The sequence below is a fragment of the Mchenga conophoros genome, linkage group LG23 (genome assembly GCF_057382185.1).
Source record: "Mchenga conophoros isolate Kocher_MC1m ecotype Shallow Benthic linkage group LG23, M_conophoros_male_GT1.1, whole genome shotgun sequence".
Lineage (NCBI taxonomy): Eukaryota > Metazoa > Chordata > Actinopteri > Cichliformes > Cichlidae > Mchenga > Mchenga conophoros.
The window spans coordinates 47,998,981-48,021,049 of record NC_140547.1 but is presented as its reverse complement, the minus strand read 5'-3'; the positions used below and the strand labels follow the sequence as shown (position 1 = coordinate 48,021,049).

Below are 22,069 nucleotides of genomic sequence, written 5' to 3'. Positions count from 1 at the left end.
ACTGAGACATTAGTCATTATAAACATTTATTTGAAATAATATTAAAAGTCTCAAACAGAAAAACATTAAACATAAATATATAAAATATAAGAATTTACAGAGAAACAGGAATAAAAAGGACCAGCTGCTCTCCAGAGCAGGAACAAGGCTGAGGAGGAAATGCTCCATTGGAGACTGGTGTGGCCTCTTCAGGTACTCCAGGATGGCCAGCTCCACCGCCGATGGACCGTCCTGGGACCCGTCCCTCATCTGCCTCGGAGCCGTCCTCCTCTGTGGGCCTGTAAAACAGCACAAAACACAAAGAAATGAGAAGGCTGCTACTAGATTTTAATTTCAACATTGAAAAAAAAAAACAAAACAATAACAGGATATAATCAGATTGGTTGTAGATATTTAGTAAAGGTGATCACAAGGGAATCCCACCGACTAAAAAGGTATCAGTGCTTGCTGTACATATCTGTGGGTGCAGCAGCAGGAGCTCAGGGACTGGGGATGCTCTGCTGCAGAATCAGTTGGTTCTATCAATTGTTACGTCTGGTTCAGTTTGGGTAAGAAGGAAAAACAGCCGAGTCCGTGTAGGTGACAAAAATAGTGATTTTATTGCATGCTTCTAAGACAGAAGCATGGGAAGACAAGCGTACAGCCACAGATCTTCAAAGAGTGGACAGCTCCCCGTCCTTATGTAACCCATGATGACATCACACAGTTAGACCTTACTGGAAATGATAACAGTCTCCCCATAGTCCAAAGTTCTCCTTATACAAACATCAGATGATACTTTAGAGAAAACCAAGTGTGTGACATGTCATGTTGTGCAGTTCGGTGAGCCTGTGTGTCCAACTAGAGAATGTCCTGACATGACCTCCCTGTGTAAATAAGGGTGAACGTGCGTGTTTACATAACTCTCTATGTGCATGTTCTGATGTAGGCCTGCAAATGAATTAGAACAAGGTCCTGCTAGACCCTCCAGTTATGGACGGTGAATACAATGCTGTGGATACCATTTGAGACTTGATTACAATGATGATAACCTGCATACATTAATCTTTACTCAGATTACCATAGATATAAAACAAAGATTATACTGTCATCAGATTCCACAATGGTAAATGATTAATGATTGATACTTCTAATTATAACTGTGATCATAAGAATACAAAATAAAATATCTCCTGGTCACATTCCTCCTCTTTGGGCTGGCTTGCCAGCCCAACTCACACCAGGATCTGTGTCCAAACCAAACAAACACGTTATGACACTTATCAACCCCAACACCTCCGTTGTTTTCCAATTTCCCCACAACCCAGCTGTTCTTTTAGCTTCAGACTCGAGTGTCAGCCTGTCACGCTTCAGGCCCCTTTACCACCTCCTCTTGGAGTGAAGAAACGCCCCCGGATTCTTCTTTCTTCGACTTCCGGGGTTAGACCACCCTTCAGTCGTTACACAGATCTGGGGATCATTCTGCCCCACTTTCAAACAAAGATCTGTGTGTTTGTTGTCCGTTGTCACCGCCGTGTCCCCCTTTTTGCCAAAAGCCTCTCGAACCTCGTTGGTCTCTGGTGTTCCTAGCTTTTGCCAACCCCTTCCTGGTTATCGCTGTGGTTATGGGATCCATCTTCTCAAGGAGCCCCAAGGCCATGACACTTGACCCCAGTTGCTGTGAAGGATCCCCATATCTCCGTGTCCCCGTCTGGTGTCTGTTCCCTTCTCTGCAAGAGACAGAAAGCCAACACCTCTCCTGCGCTGGCTCTCCTAACCTAATGTTGTTGACTTTGTTTATTCCAATCCTATGCCATGCTTATGTGTGTAAGCGTGCATGCACTTAACCCTCTGCACGTGAAGTCAATAGCTCCAATATATCAATCCGATCCGTTGTCGGATGAAGCTTTTGACCTTCACAGACTAAGTGCCAGCTCCTTATAAGCACATTTGCAATGTGTGTATAAAAATGAACAACAGACCTCAAACAAATTGGGCATTCTTAATTCTAACTTGAGTGTAGTACTCAGTTTCTGATCATCTAATTATGCTTCTCACTGGTCCCCTAAATTGTCTAAAAACCTTTAATTTGCCATACCTAAATCATTAAAACACAGACCAAATCATAGACCCCCTATATAGCTTTTGCCTTTATGAGCACACTTCAATAATGAGCAACAACCTGCAATCTGTACCAAAAATCTTCATGGTCACACCTGCAATTAAAGATCAAATGCACTTTATACCTGTTTTAATTCTTCCTTATATAGAACCTCCTCAGTTTCAGGTTAGTTGCGATTAGTCTCAATTAATCGTTCTAGTTGTATTTTGCAATTCAGCTAAAAAGCAAACCTGTTAAAGTAAACAGCTTATTTACAACCACCTGCAAATCATAAGAGTAATAAACGATTCAGCACGACAGACAAGTATCATGTTCAGGATTTCTCCAATCATTAAACCACTATTATTGCCGCAATTTGTTTTATTCACCCTTTGGGCAATATTACTCCAAGAGAGAGAGCCCCTAATGGCCAGTTAGTGGGCTCTAGGTTAAACTGTCCCCAAATTAGTTATTTGTTATTATTACTTGTTTTCATGTCACTTGTCTGTTTTCTACTGCACCCTTCTCACCAAAGCAAAGCAAACATTAGCAGCACATTGACCGTAGTCAGGCATCCACCTTCCATAGGTGCTATCAAAACATTTCCTGTAAAAGAATCACAGTTTTCAAGACAGGGTGTGTCTCCCCCAACACTCTCACCAGAATACAGTGTAATAGCATCCCCAACTCCTAACCCATAAACACCGTTTCTTCACACATCCGCCCAGAAATCCTGTAATAGAAAAACATTAAAACTGTAACCCTGTAGGGAAGAAAATGTAAATGGTAACGCTGCGCAGTTACCTCTGTAAACAACACAAGACACAAAAATGGCATTTACAGGTTCACTCATCCTCGAATATTTTGTCATCCTTCTACTCCTGTAAAAAGAAACACACATAAATTCATCCACCCTTTTATCCTATCTAGGTGGAGGTGGTTAACCTTGAGTCGTAGTCAAGTCTTGTCAGCTTTTACCAGTCAGTCCGTTTGTTTTATTTCCAGTCTTTCATCCATTCATTCATTCATCCATTTTTCTTTCTTTGCTGATAGTGGAAACCATCGCCGCATTTAGATTTCCGCCCTCAGCAAAATGAGCTCATTTCAAAAAGAAAACAAGAACTTGAGTTTGGATTACCTCGCTGAATCCTTTTTTGGGCAGGGACTCTCATTTTCTAATTGTCCCCATAAGTGGTTTCCTCCAGAGCCAATTTCAATGCGGAGAAACTCACTTACAACAATTTTCTCGCCGACGTGTAACGCTTGTAATTTCCGATGTGCAGATCTGCTTAAAGAAAAGATTCACAAACAAAAATCAGTGCACTGTTCAAAATATAAAACAAAATAAAATGAAAAATAACAAAAACAAAATGCAGACGCCCGGGTCTTAGGACTTGTCACTGAATATTCCTCCCATCAATAAAAATACCCACCTAAACCTACACAGAGTCAAATCAACACCACCTCAACTTTTTCATATTCATAAACCTATATGTTTTGCGTTCGTGAAACAAAATAGAACCGTTTCCATATTAAGTAATTTGAGCTCTTGAAATGTTTTAATTCTCTTAATTCTGCCAGTTTATTTCAACACTTATTCAATGACTTTTATTCAACTGCTACTTGGTCACTCAAATTTTACCTGTTCAAATTGCCTAGGGTTCAACAAAGTCTAAATCCCCGTTATCATGAAACTTGAACGGGTGTACGATGATTTACTTACAGTAATTTAGAATCATCACTCAACCTAGCTCTACTACTGGCACTGCGTGACTTTTCTCACACTGGAAACCAGAATTTAGTACAGAACTTTAATACCTCAGGCAATCGTGTTCAAGGGCTGCCCCCCCCCCTTTCTCTTCTTCTTTGTCCGTGTGTTCCTCCTTTTATTAAATCTCCATCCCAATGATGTGGCGCTCTGAAATAAAACTCACACTGTTAATTCATCGTTTTCACTCTGCACCACTGCTCAGGCTGTTTTCTTTTCTTTTTAGTGTGCATGGGAATTTTTAGTGTACAGTAAACAATTGAGTCGAGGCCTTAAGCCCCAGATATCTCGCACGGGCATCGTTTTCATAACCAAACCGCTCCGGACTCTGCTCCCCAGACCACACAAATGCCCTCTGGGCTTATTATTATAGCAAATTCTATATTTGACTTTGTTGTGTGCAGCATTGAGCCTTTGTCAGTAAAGCATTCTTCATTGCAGCAGCTGGAGCATTGTGTGTCACTTCTTAGTGAATTAAATCAACATTTTGATTTTGGTGCATGGGTGTGTATCAGTTTTCACTCACTCCACGAGTGCATAAGTGTTCATGTGTGTGTTTCTCTTCATTCTAAGTCGGCGGATGCAGAAGTGTGTGTTTGTGTGTTTGTGTTCATCACCTTCCTGTTCTGTTGTTTGGGTAAACCAGCGGCCTGACGCATGCCCTGGGGTCCTCCCCTCCTCTTTGGGTCTGTTTTCATCCGTTGTTGCAGCTGCCTGCATCTTCTCCTTGTAACTTGACCCTTTTGCTTCTGAAGCTCTTTCAGGGTTTACTCCTGCTGTTGGAGCTTTGCGTCAAGTCTGACGACCTCCTGCTCCAGCAAGCTTCCGCCTGATTTCAAGTCCTGTACGTGTAACTCCACGTCTGACTGATGAGTTCAACTAGCAACCAGCTCCTCCGGAGCCGTGCTCAGTTTCTGCTCCGATGCCTTGAGCTCTTACTGAAGGCAAAAACCTCAGAGTCTTTTCCTTCCACGTCAGATTGGAGTCTGTTTATGTTGTCCTTACTTTGCTCCACGGCCTTCTGCAGCTCTGCTGTTCGGCTCTTCTCAGAGGTCAGCATTCTTTTGCTCACCCTCCCTTTTCCTCCGGGCTTAATGCGCGTCTCGTCATAGCTTTGTCAGCTGAAGCTTTAGCGTTCTCCATCTCCGCTGCATGAGATTGTTTTCTGCAGCACTGTTGACATCCTCAAGTTGTTGTTATGAGTCCAGCTGGTGTGGCCTTCAGGGGTCAAAGGGTCAAAGATGGTCGCGGAGAGGGCAACGATGGTAGAGGGGAGGGTAGGAGTCCAGGTCAGCTTCGGCTTTCAGAAAAAACAAAAACAAAACAAAACAGGCGAACAGGAAAATGATGTTGTGTTGGCTGTGCTGTGTTGGCTGTGTTATCCAGAGAGGGGAGAAACAACGGGGTCACCTCTCCCCCCTTTTTTGTTTTTTCTCACCATATAATCAACTTATAACCCCCCAAGTTGACAGGACAACACAGGTACGTGTTAAAATTCTTAAGATCCTGTTTAGAAACCTAAAAAGGAATTTTCTACCATTCAGTAGTCATTTGTCTTAAACAATCAACAAAAACATGTCCCAATTTAACCACTAAATTTGTCGTATCCTCACTTATTCATCAGACCAGTGTCTTTGTCTTTTGGCGTTAAGTTGTTGTCTTGCAACCCAGAGAGTTTATTTGTCAGTAATGTATAAACTATATCATTTAAAAACAGGTGTATGTTAAGTGTCTCTACTTTAATCTTGCATGTACGTGCACATGTATGTAAGCTGTTTCTTCATTGCATGTATGGGTGCGTCTGTATATGGGTTAATTTAACTTTTTCTCAAATGAGGCATTTCTCTAACACGCACATGTGTCTGTTCCTCACACTTCTCATACCTTTCTCTGGTTGTGTGTGGTTTTATTTGTTTCAGTCATTTACCAGGAACATCTCTTCCTTTTCCCCATGTCTTCCACCAGAGGTTAACACTGGTGAGATTCAGGGACACAGCACCCAGAGCAGTTCAGCGAGAAAAACCTGCCTAAAACTACATTCTCTCTTTTTTTTTTTTTTTTTTTTTTTTTTTTCCGGGTGGGGACAACTCTGGTGTCCAGCCGTGAATTTTTAGCCAAAGCTTGGCCTGTCTTCTGCTGCCGTACTCAGGTTTCCAGGTTAAGAAAAAACACCTGTATGAAGACACTAAACATACATTTAGTATTTGTATAAACATAACTGCCTAAATTATTGAACTGAACCAAGGATCAGTTGAAGACCTTATAAATCCTGCTTCATTTCCCGTATTTATCACTCACTCCTAGTCTTGAGGAGGGTGGATTTAACTCTTTACTAACTTTAAACCCCACAAGTAAAAATTTCATATGTTCTTGACTGCAAACACAAAAACTGCTTGATGTTATTACTAATCATTTTCCTCCACAACACTCCAAATCATGTTCTCTCTTGTGTCCAGCAGGGGAATAAGGTGACCTCTACTCTCACTGCTTCCCCAGTCAGAGACAATATCTCACTCACACTTCCACACTTTATTGTTTTCCCTTTTTCTTAACTATTATTATTTCACAGAAAATCAACTGACCTACTTCTCCTTCCTCTTCTGTCATGCAGAAAGTCACACACACACAGCACTCGGCCCCCACCTTGTCTTTCTCTCACAGACACACCTACACACACACACACTCTAATCGTCCTTTCACAACAAAACTTCACAAACGTCCACTGCAACAGTTTTAAGCACGCAAAGCCAGCGAAAATTCACTCTCACATTCACTTCCCTAACAACTACAAAGTTTTCACATAGAAAAATAATCCAGACAATCTACCATGCACCGTTTTCCCTCCTTATACGAGAGACTCAACCAACTTTTAAAAGCTTTATTTACACAACATCAAATAAAGCACAGATCTCTGCCTTTTCCAGGTAGAGAAGGAAATACGACCCAACTAAAAATCTCCCAGCAATCACACAAAGTTCTCAAATTTTGTCAAGATATTTATCCCCGCACTCCTACCTTACGGGAGTTTTACACAAGGGATCATTACTCTTTGAATTCTATTAAACCATAGTCACATTAGGAAATCACAAACACAAGACTACAAGGTTTAGTTTATTTAATATACTGAAATCTTTTAACCATACTTCTGAGACCCCCTTTCACCTAACAAAGAGAAGCTCAGAAGGACAGAAATGGAGAAATAGGGAGATGAAACCAAGGGCCGCAGCTGTACACACACACACTCCGCTCGTACTCGCGCGCGTGTGCCCGCTACCGCGCAGCACCACACAACCCCTCCTCTCTCCTAAGGAGAAATACACACACACGCACACTCCTCTTTTCTAACAGCGAGAGAAGAGAAAGGCGTTTTCGTTTTTTCACACTCTGGATCCACACAGAAGAAATTCAACAACACAAGACAGTTTATACAATTTACACTTTTAAATGCACACACACACACGGGTAATTTACATACAATATACACACGGGCCCGTATAAACACACCGCATGCCAGAACCACTTATCTCGTATATTTCTCTAGCGGTGTTCCTATATTTTAGACTGATTTATAAGCATCTATAGCCCAGGGCCGCGCCCTTGCTGGTCAATTAACGTTTCAAGTACGCCGCCTTGAAAACGGTCACATTACTAAATTCTACTTAATTTATAACCGTTTCCCGCAGCTGGAAAGGAGCTCCACCTCTGGCGCTAGTATCAAACCCACGCCTTCAGCTATACTTAAAACTCACAAGGCAGCCACGTTAAAAGGTCCCGGCCGGGTCCGCGACCCTGTCGATCAAAAAATGCAGTATAAGACAATCACCCATTGATTGTCTAGCCTTTTTTGACGGGAGTCCGAATCCCCGCGGAAGGCCAACTCCGGGCTAAAACCTAACCACGCGTCCGCGATTAGGGGTCAGTGCCACCTGCTGGACGAACTGCATTCCTAGGAGACCGCGTCTCCAGTCCTAAATAAATATACTTGTTTTAAAAGCCTCACGGTGAGCTCTCAGCCCCCCCCGTTTAATTATCTGAAGCCCAAAACCGCGTTTTTGCTACCCAATTAAAACCAAATGCCCTACACTACCGATTGACTGGCTGGCATTCCCAGTCAACCCACATTTAAACCTCTTAAACCGTATTTATTTGTTTCCACACACCTTAAACCGTATTAACTTAAACACATAACCTCTTAACTCAACAGTTCACTCTCAAAATAAACAGCAATACATTTACTCAGTTCACTATTCCCTACCTTTAACACTAATTACCCCAAGATCACCATGGACCAACGCCAGAAGCCCATACTGAGTGAATATTATTTAATTAAATTTAGTTTTAACTTCCAATATAGCGCCTTTGGATAAAAATCAACAGGTGGCACTCACCTTTTTTATGTCGCCTGGCGTCACTCAGATAGGCTGCTGGCCTCCGCCCCTGTTTGTCACCCACACGATAGCTGCAAGCTCCCCTCCTCCCCAACCGGAGTTTCGGCACCAAGTTGTTACGTCTGGTTCAGTTTGGGTAAGAAGGAAAAACAGCCGAGTCCGTGTAGGTGACAAAAATAGTGATTTTATTGCATGCTTCTAAGACAGAAGCATGGGAAGACAAGCGTACAGCCACAGATCTTCAAAGAGTGGACAGCTCCCCGTCCTTATGTAACCCATGATGACATCACACAGTTAGACCTTACTGGAAATGATAACAGTCTCCCCATAGTCCAAAGTTCTCCTTATACAAACATCAGATGATACTTTAGAGAAAACCAAGTGTGTGACATGTCATGTTGTGCAGTTCGGTGAGCCTGTGTGTCCAACTAGAGAATGTCCTGACATGACCTCCCTGTGTAAATAAGGGTGAACGTGCGTGTTTACATAACTCTCTATGTGCATGTTCTGATGTAGGCCTGCAAATGAATTAGAACAAGGTCCTGCTAGACCCTCCAGTTATGGACGGTGAATACAATGCTGTGGATACCATTTGAGACTTGATTACAATGATGATAACCTGCATACATTAATCTTTACTCAGATTACCATAGATATAAAACAAAGATTATACTGTCATCAGATTCCACAATGGTAAATGATTAATGATTGATACTTCTAATTATAACTGTGATCATAAGAATACAAAATAAAATATCTCCTGGTCACACAATACAGTATTAAATGTTAACAGGTTGGATATAATAATCGTAGAGTAGACAGTGGTCCCTCATTTATTGCAGGGGTTCTCAGAATAACTAGCCCCTGGTCACAGTTCTCACAATTGATTCTCAAAGTGCAAACCTTTGTAGATTGCAAAACGTAAAAGTATTATTATGCCGCGGTTTGTCTTCATCTGCCCGCCACTTTCGTGCGCCTTTTTCCCTCACGGTGCAGGTGTCTATTTCCGAATGAGGCTCATAGTTATGGGTGTTTTTGTGCTGTTTTTTCTATTGGACGCGATGGTTATCAAAACCAAACGTGATAAATTTGGCAAGCGCAGGAGATTTGTCAATCAGGCTGCAGAATGCAATGCTGTACTGTGCAATAAAAAATCAGCGAAAAAGCAAAGCAGTGACGGATGAACAGCGGGACCACTGTGTGCTGTTTATTAATAAACAATAAAATATATTCCTAAATGACAACATGCATAAAAGCAGAACGGTATTTGTACGTCAGTGGGAAAATAGCGGTGGCTTGCTAGCTTTTGTGCGGCTTCCCCGGGTCAGTGAAAACTTTCAAAAGAGAAATGAATGAACTTACCAGGTTGCCCGATCTCTTCACATATCTTCCTCCAAGCTCGGTCCTTTTTATTCCTGTCTCGGTACTGAAAGCAGCTGGTGTTGTACAGCTCCGAGTTGTTTGCTACCGCATTGATTAGCCTTCCCCTCCATTGAAGTATGAAAGGCTTTGGCTGGATCTGCCCCTTTGACCTAGGTAACAGCCACGTCACCAGGCTCCTGATTGGTTGTCGCGGCGCGATTTGACGCTGGAGTTCAGATTTTTCCAACTCGAGCGGTAGACGCGAAACGCGCGTATGCACAAAATGCAACACAAAAACTCACGCGCGTGGTTTTATTCGCGAGTCAAACGCGCCAGACGCGCTACACTGACGCGCGTTTCACGCGTTTTGGCGTTTTCGCGACGCAAATCTGCTTCCGAATTTTCGCGGGACCCGCAATCGCGCGTCATCGCGCCTTTCCATTGACTTTACATGTAAACCTGACGCTCTATTCGCGTCCATCGCGTTCGGTGTGAACACACCGTTAGTTTTGCGCCAAGCTACGCGAACTGAAGTGCTGCTGTTTTGCCTTGCTGTGCTTTTACCGTCTGTTCCCGTTGTGAGAATTCTTTCCCTGCTGCTGTCAGCTTTTACAGTGGACGTCGGCGTGGACAACGGCCATATGCATGCCGGTTATCGGAGTCAGCTGGCGTGCATATTGATTGACTGTTAACTTATCGTCGTGTGGACGGCAAGTTGGAGCAGTACGGCGATTCCGTTTGCTCCAGATTTTAGAGTTTTATTCAGATTGTATGTTGTTTTATTGCTTTTTGATTTGTAGTTTGGATTTTCTGTTACACCACTGGTGGGAGGCCCTTTTTCTAGCTGTAGATCACCAGTGTGGTCCTGCAGTTGGGTTATCCCCCGGTGCTACACATTAGTTTGTTGTAATATATTAACATTTTCTTTGTTTCTTTTATTCAGATGCGGAGTGCCGACGTGGAGGAGACTAGGGTGCCTTGGTGGTGGGATCCCTTGAGTGTACACACCTGCCTTGTCTAGTTTATTAGTGTGAGTGTGTGATAGTGTGTTGCACTTGTGTTTTGGTGTGTTTTCTTTCTTTAGTTGTGTGTGGCATCCCTGCCCCTCCACTGGTAAGCCTCAGCTCTGAATACCTTTTTAAGCATATTTGTATTTGAATATTTATGATTATGTTTTTATTCGGTGTTTTAAATAATTACCAATAAATTGTCAATTTGTTTATTATTGAACCTCGTCTCTGGATTGAGTATAGCGAACCTAAGTGCCTTTTTGGTGATTTAGTGTCATTTCCAGTATTCTCTGGGTGAAATTCCCAGGGTGGCGTTGTCGTTCTTTAAAACTGAAGAGTATTTACTTTATATCCCAACCTCGTCTCGCCACATATGCATTTTTTCTTTTTTCCTGCCCATTCTGTTGGTTTTTGTTTTTTGCCCTTCTCCCCCGTCCCTCTTCTAAGCTGTTTCTCTTTCCCTCTTTCTTTCTCTCCTTCTTTCTCCAGTCAAGTCTGTCCCGTATACAGCAAGTGAAAATAAAATAAACAATAAAAGGTGAATCAAATGGACCATTATGGCAAGGCTGGGATGGTCAATTTGGTAAAGTAAATCCGTTGGGCATCTTTCTTTGCCTTTAGACAATAATTCTGATGGCAAAAGAGCCAAACGGGACAGGCCAAAAAAAAAAAAAAAAAAGAATAAATGAAAGAATTTCAAGTATAAACGTTTTTTTTTTAATTCCTCCAAATAACAACAACAGTCACCCCAATGTGCTTTATATTGTAAGGTAAAGAACCTACAATAATACAACAGAAAAAAACCCAACTATCTTTTTGGGTCCTGAAAACTGAAGGCTCTCCCTCCCATTCTACTTTTAAATACTCTGTGAACAACAAGTAGGCCTGCAGAGCGAGAGCGAAGTGCTCTAATAGGGGGATATGGTACTACAAGGTCATTAAGATAAGATGGGGCCTGATTATTTAAGACCTTGTATGTGAGGAGCAGGATTTTGAATTCTGGATTTAACAGGAAGCCAATGAAGGGAAGCCGATACAGGAGAAATCTGCTCTCTCTTTCTAGTCCCTGTCAGGACTCTTGCTGCAGCATTTTGGATTAACTGAAGGCTTTTCAGGGAATTTTTTGGACTTCCTGATAATAATGAATTGGAAGTAATAAATGCATGAACTAGTTTTTCAGAGTCTCTCTGAGACAGGATATTTCTAACTTTAGTTGCACAAATGGAAGAAAGCAGTCTTACATGTTTGTTTAATATGTGCGTTGAAGGACATGTCCTGGTCAAAAATGACTCCAAGGTTCCTCACAGCGTTACTGGAGGCCAAGGTAATGCCATCCAGAGTAAGAATCTGGTTAGATACCATATTTCTAAGATTTTCAGGGCCGAGTACAATAACCTCAGTTCGATCTGTATTAAGAAGCAGAAAGTTAGCGGCCATCCAGGTCTTTATGTCTTTAAGACGTTCCTGCAGTTTAATTGGTGTGTGTTATCTGACTTCATGGACAGATGGAGCTGGGTGTCATCAGCATAGCAGTGTAAATGTATGCTATGTCTTCTAATGATGCTGCCTAAGGGAAGCTTGGTAACTGGAGCGTTGCCAGCAGAAGGCTGAAGTGGAATCTCCAAGAAAGCTGCAGAAGAAAAAACATGAGCTGAAATGGTGGATTTTAGTCATATAAGGAGAACTGTGGCTTTCCTCCAACCTTTGACCAATCACCTTAGTGTCCTGTTTATAAACCATAATAAAAAGCATTTACTGTCTGGGCATTTTTTTGTTTGGGTCTCCAAACAGCAGAAAGAAATGGCAGCCATTTTTTTTAACTTTACCTTCAACTGGTAAATAGATTTAAGAAATAGCACTTTGATCATATTTGTGACGTGTCCCAAACTGTTGTTGTCGCCTCATTTATGTTGATAAAACAGCTCTAAAACCAATCTGACAATATAAATCTGTAAAATGGGCAGAAAACCTGCTGCTGGTCCCATTTTAATCAAACCAACCCAAAGAGCAGATATTCATGTGTACACAGGAGGTTATTTGTGCAGATGCATAAAACACAAACTGTTGGCTTTCTGCAGTCTCTCACTCCTGAAAGTGTTGGCAAGTGTTTTGGATTTATTATTTATATGGATTTTAATGGCACCTGTGTAATGTTAACTAATGTTTTTATTGTTTATGTATTTTTTGTTTAGTCATTCCCTGACTTACCTGTGGGTTCTGGGATGGTTTTATTTAAATTCTCCAACAGATCATTCCTGCTTAACCTCCCCAAAAGATTTTTAGTGACTTCAAAAGTGTTGATAGAGTAGGTATCAAACATCAGATCCACTATGTTCGTCCTCTCTGCATTCTCCAGTTCACTCTCTGGGATTGCTGGTAAACCTTCTACAGACCCATTCTTCAGATGCCACTTAAATTCTTCAAAGTCATCACGTCCCAAATCCTTCAAAGTCCCCAGAAGGATTTCTTTAGGTGTCGTCATCTTTTACCCTGTAAGGATCCGATAAACAAAGACTGTAACAACAGCTGGAGAGGTAATTGTCTGATTTATCAGAATTTAACTTGATTCTAACAGCAGTTCATCACTACCACCAATAAATTTCTTAGGCTCAGAATGCAACAAAATTGCACATGAAGAAGCACATAGAGAAGTATCCAAGTAACACTTTGCTACAATATAAAACAAACAATTATAAATAAAGAAAATATATAAACTAAATATATACACTACCCGTCAAACGTTTTAGAACAGCCCAATTTTTCCAGTGTTTTCGTCACGGTTTGCGAGCCGTGTGTAAATTATCAAAGGACCCTTTATGCAGGCAGCTCAGATGCAAGTGAGTTTATTCATCACATGGTGATACAAACAGAAATGGCGAAGGTGAGCATGGAAACTAAGCAAAAACCTAAAAACTAATAGTACACGAAGGGAAGACGAAAACACAGAACACAAGGGGTGGGAGCAAAGCACCACAACACATCACTATATAGACAGTTACACAGAGGGAGACACAGAAGGCAACAACACAGGGCGGAACAAATGGACAGAGAAGACTAAACACAGAACAGAGTGCACAGAGAAACAAGGGGGGCAGGGAATCAAAACCTAGGAAGCATAGAATAACTCACAAACTAAACTGGCATAACACAAAAATCACAAAGAACTGAAACCACTAGATCAGGAGACCCAGGACCCTGACAGATACACAGACAAACCAGCAACTAACAGAGGCAAACACAAGGCTTAAATACACAGAGGGATAACGAGGGAATGAGACACAGAAGGAGGACACAGCTGGGAGTGATTGACAAGACGAGACAGAGGAAACGCAAACTAAACACACTGACATGAGACACGGACCTTCAAAGCAGGAAATACAAAGACTGATCTTAGAGGTACAACAAAACACAGAACCAAAACGTAAGAATAAACAAAGATACATCATGAAATCAAAGATTAACAATACAAAACAGAAAACACTGAGTCACAGACCCAGGATCGTGACAGTTTTATTGAAAATATCCTTTTTATTTCTCATTGCACTCTGAAATGAAAGCATAGTACAAATAAGCAGTTGGAGTTAAAAATAAATCATGAAACACATTTATAGACCAAAGTTTATTCTAAACGTTTGACTGAACACACCCGTGGCTTCTGTCTACAATAGAAATCAAATATTCTCCCATATCTGTGGCAGATGTTCCCGTAAATGTGGACCTTGTAATAACAATAATAACTTTATTTATAAAGCGCTTTCAAACAAAGTGCTGTACAACTAAAGAGATAAATAAAATAAAAGCGATACATAGCAATACAGGTAAAAGACACAATACAAGTTAAAAACAATAAAAATGTAAAAACTAAAAGCCATAGAATTAAGACATGTAGGATCGGGTGAACAAATGTGTCTTCAACTTGGTTTTAAAAACCTCCACAGAGCAGCCTGCCGAATATCTTGTGGGAGGTTGTTCCACAGAAACGGGGCATGAAAAGAAAAAGCTCTCCAATTGTCTTTTTTCTGGCTCTAAGAACTTTTAGAAGACCAGAGTCCTGAGATCGGAGAGCACGAGATGGAACATAAAGGTGTAAAAGGTCGGAGAGGTATGAAGGTGCCAATCCGTTTAAAGCCTTGTAGGTGAGCAGCAGGACCTTAAAATCTGCTCGAACCTGACAAGGTAGCCAGTGAAGACATCTCAGAACAGGGGTAATGTGCTCAAATTTCCCAGTTCTTGTTAAAATGCGAGCAGCTGCATTTTGCACCAACGCCAGAATCTCAGGTTAAACCTCACAAAACTTTAACAACCACCAAACAGCTGAAACAGTAAATGAGAGCAGGAACACGGATTCTGCACAAAGACGTAAACACAAAGCTCAGAGCCGCCGACACATCAGAATCAGTGAGATGTCGCCTTTCTCACCCGATGGCACGGACACGGTCGGGGCTGAAAGCCGACAGCTCGCTGATTCTGATGTTTCGGCGGCTCCGAGCTTTGTGTTTACGTCCTTTTTACGCTGATTCTAAAGCTGTTAGTTTTATCTCTCTCCAAACAATATTGACTGAACCAGCAGCAAAAGAAGATCCAAACTACGCTTCACATAAACATCGTCATGAACTCACTCTGACTTTTGCTGTTTTGCTTCCACCAGGATAAAATCACACGTCATGCACAGCTCTCTCTCTCTCTCTCTCTCTCTCACACAGTTTCCTGTCTAAAAATCTGTTTTCTGCATTATTCGCTTGCTTGTTACGCGCAAGTCTACCGTTGTTTACAGCGCTGTCGGCCGCTGTTTTTTTCCTTTTACTTACTTCCGAAAAGAAAACCTAATTTCTGCCGTTCAACAGGCTTCTGAACAAATTTAAACTTTTTAAAATTATGCAAATTGCAAAACGCTGTGTCTGTCATAAAACCGCTGTAACTTCAGAGGTAATGTTCATATGTCGATTAATGGTTTTCTTTCGTTTTTGATCTACTGTAGAATATTTTTATAAAACCACCTTCATGTTTTTCTGTTTTATCTTCAGCTACTTTGACACAAAGGCCTCTGCTGTGACGCTCACACCTTTGATAAAGTCTTGCGAGTGTCAGCTTCCTTTTTATAGATACAAAAATATGTAAATGTACTGATCTGAATTATAATATTTCTGACTGTCTGAGGCAAAATTTCCCAGATTCAAATCGAATTGAATCGAATCGTGGATCGAATTGATTCAGGACCTTGTGAATCGGAATCAAATCGATTCTAGAATTCAGTGACGATACCCTGCCCTATTTGCGACCATGTCAACATCCAGTCCAGGCTTTTTCAAGATTGGTACTACCACAGCTGATTTAAAACATTCAGGAAAGACTCAATGAAGTATTTAAAAGAAACAGGTTGTAGGGTCCTAATGCTGACCACAGTTCCTTTATAGCCCAGGCTGGTAGAGGATCCAAAGAACAGGTTGTACATCGAGCTGCTTTTACAAACTTACTTAATCCAGAAAGGGAAATAGAGATGGACCAATATTACATATCGGTCCAATACTGACGGAAATTACTGGATCGGATATTGGAGAGAAATTAAAAATGTAATCCGATCCATTAAATATCAAAAACTTGCGACATGGCATAACTCGGCTCATAACCGTAGCACGTCGCAGCAGTATGCGTCACGTGAGAGAGCTGCTGCGTGTATTTGGAGCCTCGCTACCAACCCGGCATTTCATCTCCGAGGAAGTTATCCCAGAGAGAAGTAAAGCAAGTGTGTAAGTTCATCTCTGAATGTTTGTAAAGCATCCCCGCGTTAAGCTTAACAACCGATATATGGAGCGACTGACTCTTCTCTCCCCCTCCCTCTCCTGCTGCTACTTCAATCATGAAACTGATCAATGATCAGCTGATCGGCTTTTCTGTCGCGAGTCCGTCTCTCTTGTTTGTTTTTGGCCCACTTTGCACCAGAAAGAGGAAACCAGCAGCTGAACAACAGCAGCACGTTTAAGCTTGATAAGCTCTACACCAGGAGTAGGGATGGGTATCGAAAACCGGTTCTTGTTGAGAACCGGTTCCAACTGTTTCAGTTCCTTGGAATCGTTTGCCATTTTTGCAAAACACACGATGACCTTAAATGAATGTCGTGTTTTTAATTTTGCTCCAGCCTCGTGAATCTCAACCCAGCAGCAGCGGTAATGTTTGCTCGTCCTCTCCCGTTAATGTGGCAGGTAAATAATCAACTAACAGTGCATATTATGTTAGCGTGATCTGCCTTATTACAAAACCTGCCATTACTGTGCATTTAGGTGACCATGATGAGAGCGACAGAGTCGGGCTCAGACGCCGGCAGTTCTCGCTGCAGTTTACCGGTAGCGTCTCCTTTCAAGCCAGGATAGATGAATGTCACCGAGCAGTGTCTAAGTTTGTGGTCAAAGGCTTGCAGCCATTTGCCGCAGCAGATGCCCCGATTTTCAGTAAGTGAATGTGTTTAATTGTAGGCAGGGACATTACTGGATATTCTTGTGTAATTGCTACAGAATAATTTATGTTATACTTTGTTATTGCAACAGAAGAATATTTATTTTATTATTTTACATTTACAATTTTTTCCCCGGGGACCCTGTGACACCACATTGAAGAGCCGTAGGCTGTGGATCTCTCAGAAGGTGATTTGAGCAGAAGGTTTTTGAGGTGAGCAGAAGGATTTGACCGGGTGCACGTTTGCATAATCACACCAGCTGTTGTTGATCATGAAACATACACCACCGCCTCTGCTCGTCCGCTCGTTCACACTACAAATAAAATGTGACAGCAAACGTACTCTAGCGTGAACGCTCAAAGCGGCCGCAGGCGCAACGCGCTCTGTTTAGACCCAGAGCCAACAATATGTTTGACTGATGGCCCTTAATATAAAGACTTCGGACTTCACGTTTCCCAATTTTTGCTTTAAGTTATTTTGTTATCTAGATAATAATGCAGATAACCTAATATTGATCCTTATTGCTGTTTTAGAGGAGCGGTGCTTCAAAGGATAGCTGCAGATTTCTGTCAGAATCTGGAGATTATACAGTACAAATAAAATGTTCACGTTTCTCCAACGTTGTCTTCCTAACAGTTTCACCGGATGGCCAGGAAGCTTTCACGATGTCTTCTCCAGCGCTGATAATTGGCGTCTGTCTTGTGTCAGTGAATTAAAAGACGGATTTAATGCGACATGACCGTTCACACAGCAGTCGCTTTCTGAAACATCGGATATGTATCGGATTCAGGACCACATACGAAAGTGACCCAGATCGGATTTGAAAATATCGGATTTGTGACGTTCACACTGTCATACCATGATCGGATATGGGTCGCATAGGGTCAAAAAAATCGGATTTAATGTGCTTTCGCCTTCAGTGTGAATGTAGCCTTTGTCAATGTACCATGGTAATAACAGAAGCGAAACGCAATATTGTGTCAGGACAATTCACTATTTATGCACAATAAATAAAGGAGCATAGCGCGACAATTTCTGTTCAGCGCCAGACTTGCTTGTAACCTATATCACTAATTATGTTAAGAAAAATGACGTATTAATACTACAAAACTCTGACCTTTGTGGGAATGCTTGGAGCAGACTAACATGTGAGCTGGAGTGTTCTGAGACGTTATATTTGGTATATCCAGACCATCCGTCGGCTCTTACTTCGTAAACATGGCTTAAAAAATTTCTCTTCAACGACGTAATCCGATTAAAAAAAGATCTCTTTACCCGTCGGCTTCCCGTGGCTGTCATGCGACCGGCTATTGCAGTTAATAATACAACAGCTTCTTGCCATTTTTTGGGTTTCTTTTTATCGCTGTGTAACTGAGTTCAATTGAACGCCTGCGTGCGCTAGTACCTCTTGCCACAAGTTCCCAGAATCCTTTGCGGTTTTACCCCTGAATGACGTCACATTTTCAATCTTTATCCTGGTGGGCCGGTCTGTAGTCACAATGCTCGGGCCGATTTTTTGTCCCAGTCCAGCATTGCTCATCATGGTCACCTAAACGCACAGTAATGGCAGTAATGGCAGATAAGGCAGATCGCGCTAACATAATGTGCACTGTTAGTTGATTATTTACCTGCCGCATTAACGGGAGAGGACGTGAAAACGTTACCGCTGCTGCTGGGTTGAGATTCACGAGTCCAGAGCGGAATTAAAAACACGACATTCATTTAAGGTCATCGTGTGTTTTGTGAGCAAATGCTTTTGCATATTCGTAGTGTTTCCTGCCAGGTAAATTACGCTCCGCAACGTGGTGACGTCATTCAGGGCGACTGGAATCGATGAGAATCGTTTGCAAAAATGGCAAACAATTCCAAGGAATTGAAACAGTGGGAACCGGTTGTCAACAAGAACCGGTTTTCGATACCCATCCCTAGTCTCTGTGATAGAAAGTGTGCGACCGTGAACTCGACTCTCTTTATGACACATACACACACAGACACACACACAGACACTTGTTTTCAGATTTTAGTGAGGACACCAAAAAGCCTCAAAAATATCCTCAAACTCGTGGGGACGGGCATTTTGTGGGACTCTATTAGTCCCCACAAGTATAGTAGCATACCAACTCTTTGTCCTCACAAACATGTCTAAACATGTACACACACAGACACACAGACACACACACACACACACACACACACACACACAGACACTTGTTTTCAGATTTTAGTGAGGACACCAAAAAGCCTCAAAAATATCCTCAAACTCGTGAGGACGGCCATTTTGTGGGACTCTATTAGCCCACATAGTAGCATACCAACTCTTTGTCCTCACAAACATGTCTAAACAGGTACACACACACACACACACACACACACACACACACACACACACACACACAAACAGGTTTGTCAGGTTCCTCGGCTCGTTCTCTGCGTTCAGTCCATTGAAGGTGATTATTGAGCCAATCACAGCTACAGAGCTCACTGTGACTCTTCTTCTCTCTACAGTCACACAAACAAACACACTCAGAGACTCTGACAGCAAAACTACAACAATGTGGTGTTAACACTCACCCTGCCTCAGCTCCACCGTCCTCCTGCTGCTCTGACGGAGGCTCAGCTGTTTCTCTTCCTGTTCCCACCTGCTCGGGTGGCTCCTCCCCTCTGCAGTTACAGGAAATCAGGTGTGTGTGTCTCTTGTTGAGACTGGTTCTTCCTGCTCTCTATCATCACATTGGGTGTTTCCAAATTCAGGGAGAGGATGCTTCGAATGCCACATTTGTAGGAAATTGTATCACATGGACGCGACGAAGGCTGTTCAAATTTGAAGTCTTCCAAATGCGTCCTTCATTTCCCTGAATTTGAAGGATGGGTCAGGTGTGTCCTTTGTGGCCCAACATATCCCAGGATTCATTGCGGGCCATACAGGAGATATTTTTCTGATAATGATAGTGATCGAAGTGGGAGTTAATGCAGGAGACGAACACTTTCAAATGTAAGTATATGAAAATCTGGAGGTACAAAAGTTTTTATAGCGGGTGTGTTGTTAGGCTCTGGGCATCTGCATAGACATGTTCTTTTTTTGAGAATGTGAGGACAAACTTGAAAGAGAGACACTGTGAGAGTGGACACATCCACACTGCTGCTGCATCTGTGCTCACCACGATGGCCTCCTTCAGAGAGATGGAGGACTCACTCTGTCTTCTGGCTGATGTAAGTGTTCAGCTTTGAACAGCTGTCGTTCCAGCTGCTTTTAACTTTGTAGTTTCACATTTGTACAGACTTTATATTTTTTATAGACGTGTCATAAACCAGTCCTTAAATCATTTTCATTATCACAGATACAGTCTACACTCTGCATCATGAGCTGGTCAATATCGCAAAAGTTGTAATTCGTTTCATGTTTCATGTAAACTGCTCTGAGGTCACAGTGACACCAGCAGATGTAGTTACAGCCTCTCTGTCCCCACCATCCCGAGGCTGACGGCGCTCTGTAAGCTCTTCATAGAAGTTTTGCTTTAACGGCTTTGAATCTCAGTGACCTCCACCTCAAGGAGAATTTTACTCAGCTTCCTCCTAATATTTCACAATAAAAGCTGTGCTCAGTGTTTTTGTGAACATGTTGCTTGTGGTGTGAGGCCGAGCGTCCCAGCAGGAAGCGCCTTTATGGCTGTTGTTTGGCTCCTGTGGGACTTTCTGAAAGAGTGTGAGTGAATTCCTGGAGTGCTGCAGTGTTTCTGACAGCAGACTGAGCTCAGACGTGTCTGCCACTGAACCCTCAGTGAAAACACACCAAATAAGATGTGAACTGAAGCAACATGGCCGTCTGCTTTGTGCTCTGTACAGTAATCATATTCATGCTATTTATTTCAGACAGTAACAGACCAGCTCAGCTTCCCCGTTCTCCACTGACGTCCTCGCTGTGACCCAGGCCCCAAAAAACAAGTTCCCCTCAGCTGTGGACTTTCTTGGAGCTCCAGAGATCCACCCAGCAAGGTTTAAAGGTCCTGCTGGTGATTACCTGGGCAGTGTTTTACCTGTGGCTGTGTTCAAACGTGTTCACACCTGAATCCTCACAGCTCCAATCACGTCTGACACATCCTGATAGGAATACTTCAATCAGTGAAGTACTCGAGTAAATGTACTCTGTTACATTCCAGCACCGGTCATATCCACGCTGTCGCCCAGTGGGGTCGGTGCCCCCACTGTGGGCACGCCCCTGTGTAGGGGCGGGGTTTAAACTTTTTTTAAAACAGCGTGACAATAAAGAAATGTTCTTTCCAGAGTTTGTGTGTAAAAATGATCCAAATAAAGGTTGAAATCAAAGTGAAAATGTGCAGAACGTTGTTTATTTTATTTATTTATTTATTTGGCACTTTTAATTACAACAGTGGTGCTGTACAAACATAAAAATTACACAATAAAATAGCAATATCAATTAACATCAATGCTAAATAGGTAATAAAAAATGAGTAAATAACTCTCATGTAGTATTAAAAGCCAGTGAGTAAATGCACGATCACCTCTAAGAACCAGCCTCGACCTTGGTGATCTAAGAGCTGTAGGGGGCATATAAGGCTGCAGTAGGTCTGACAGACACCCTGGGACCTGTCTATTCAGTGCTTTATAAGTCGCCAATAAGATTTTAGGCTTTTAACAGTTTTTATTCATTATCAGGAAAAGCATTAAAACATAACAAAGCAGACAAACAAGAGAAAAAACCCCCAAAGGAAATACATTGAAGTCATTATCCCATATGGAAAAGATATATAGAAATCTTATAACAATTTTATCTGTCTTGTATGAAACTTGTATGAAAAGCATACAGGAGTGAAAGCACATATAAGATCCCTTGAAAAATTATATAATGAAACTTGTATGTTTTATATACTTACTAAAAAATATATGAAAGTAATGAGAAAGTGACCACTTTCATGAGTAAATCATATATGTTTTTACTATTTCTTTTCCATATGGGATATACCTGTGCAAATACACATATCGGGGGTGGGG

The 22,069-nt window shown here is 41.9% G+C and overlaps 1 long non-coding RNA gene across 1 annotated transcript; it reads right to left on the bottom strand.

The window, feature by feature from the left end:
• Positions 1-9: 9 nt before the first annotated feature.
• LOC146548197 (uncharacterized) lies at positions 10-10,087 on the bottom strand. Its single transcript, XR_014890632.1, has 2 exons — positions 8,237-10,087; positions 10-278 (listed from the first exon to the last, which is right to left on the bottom strand). It is a non-coding gene; the product is annotated as an uncharacterized LOC146548197 (long non-coding RNA).
• Positions 10,088-22,069: the final 11,982 nt, after the last annotated feature.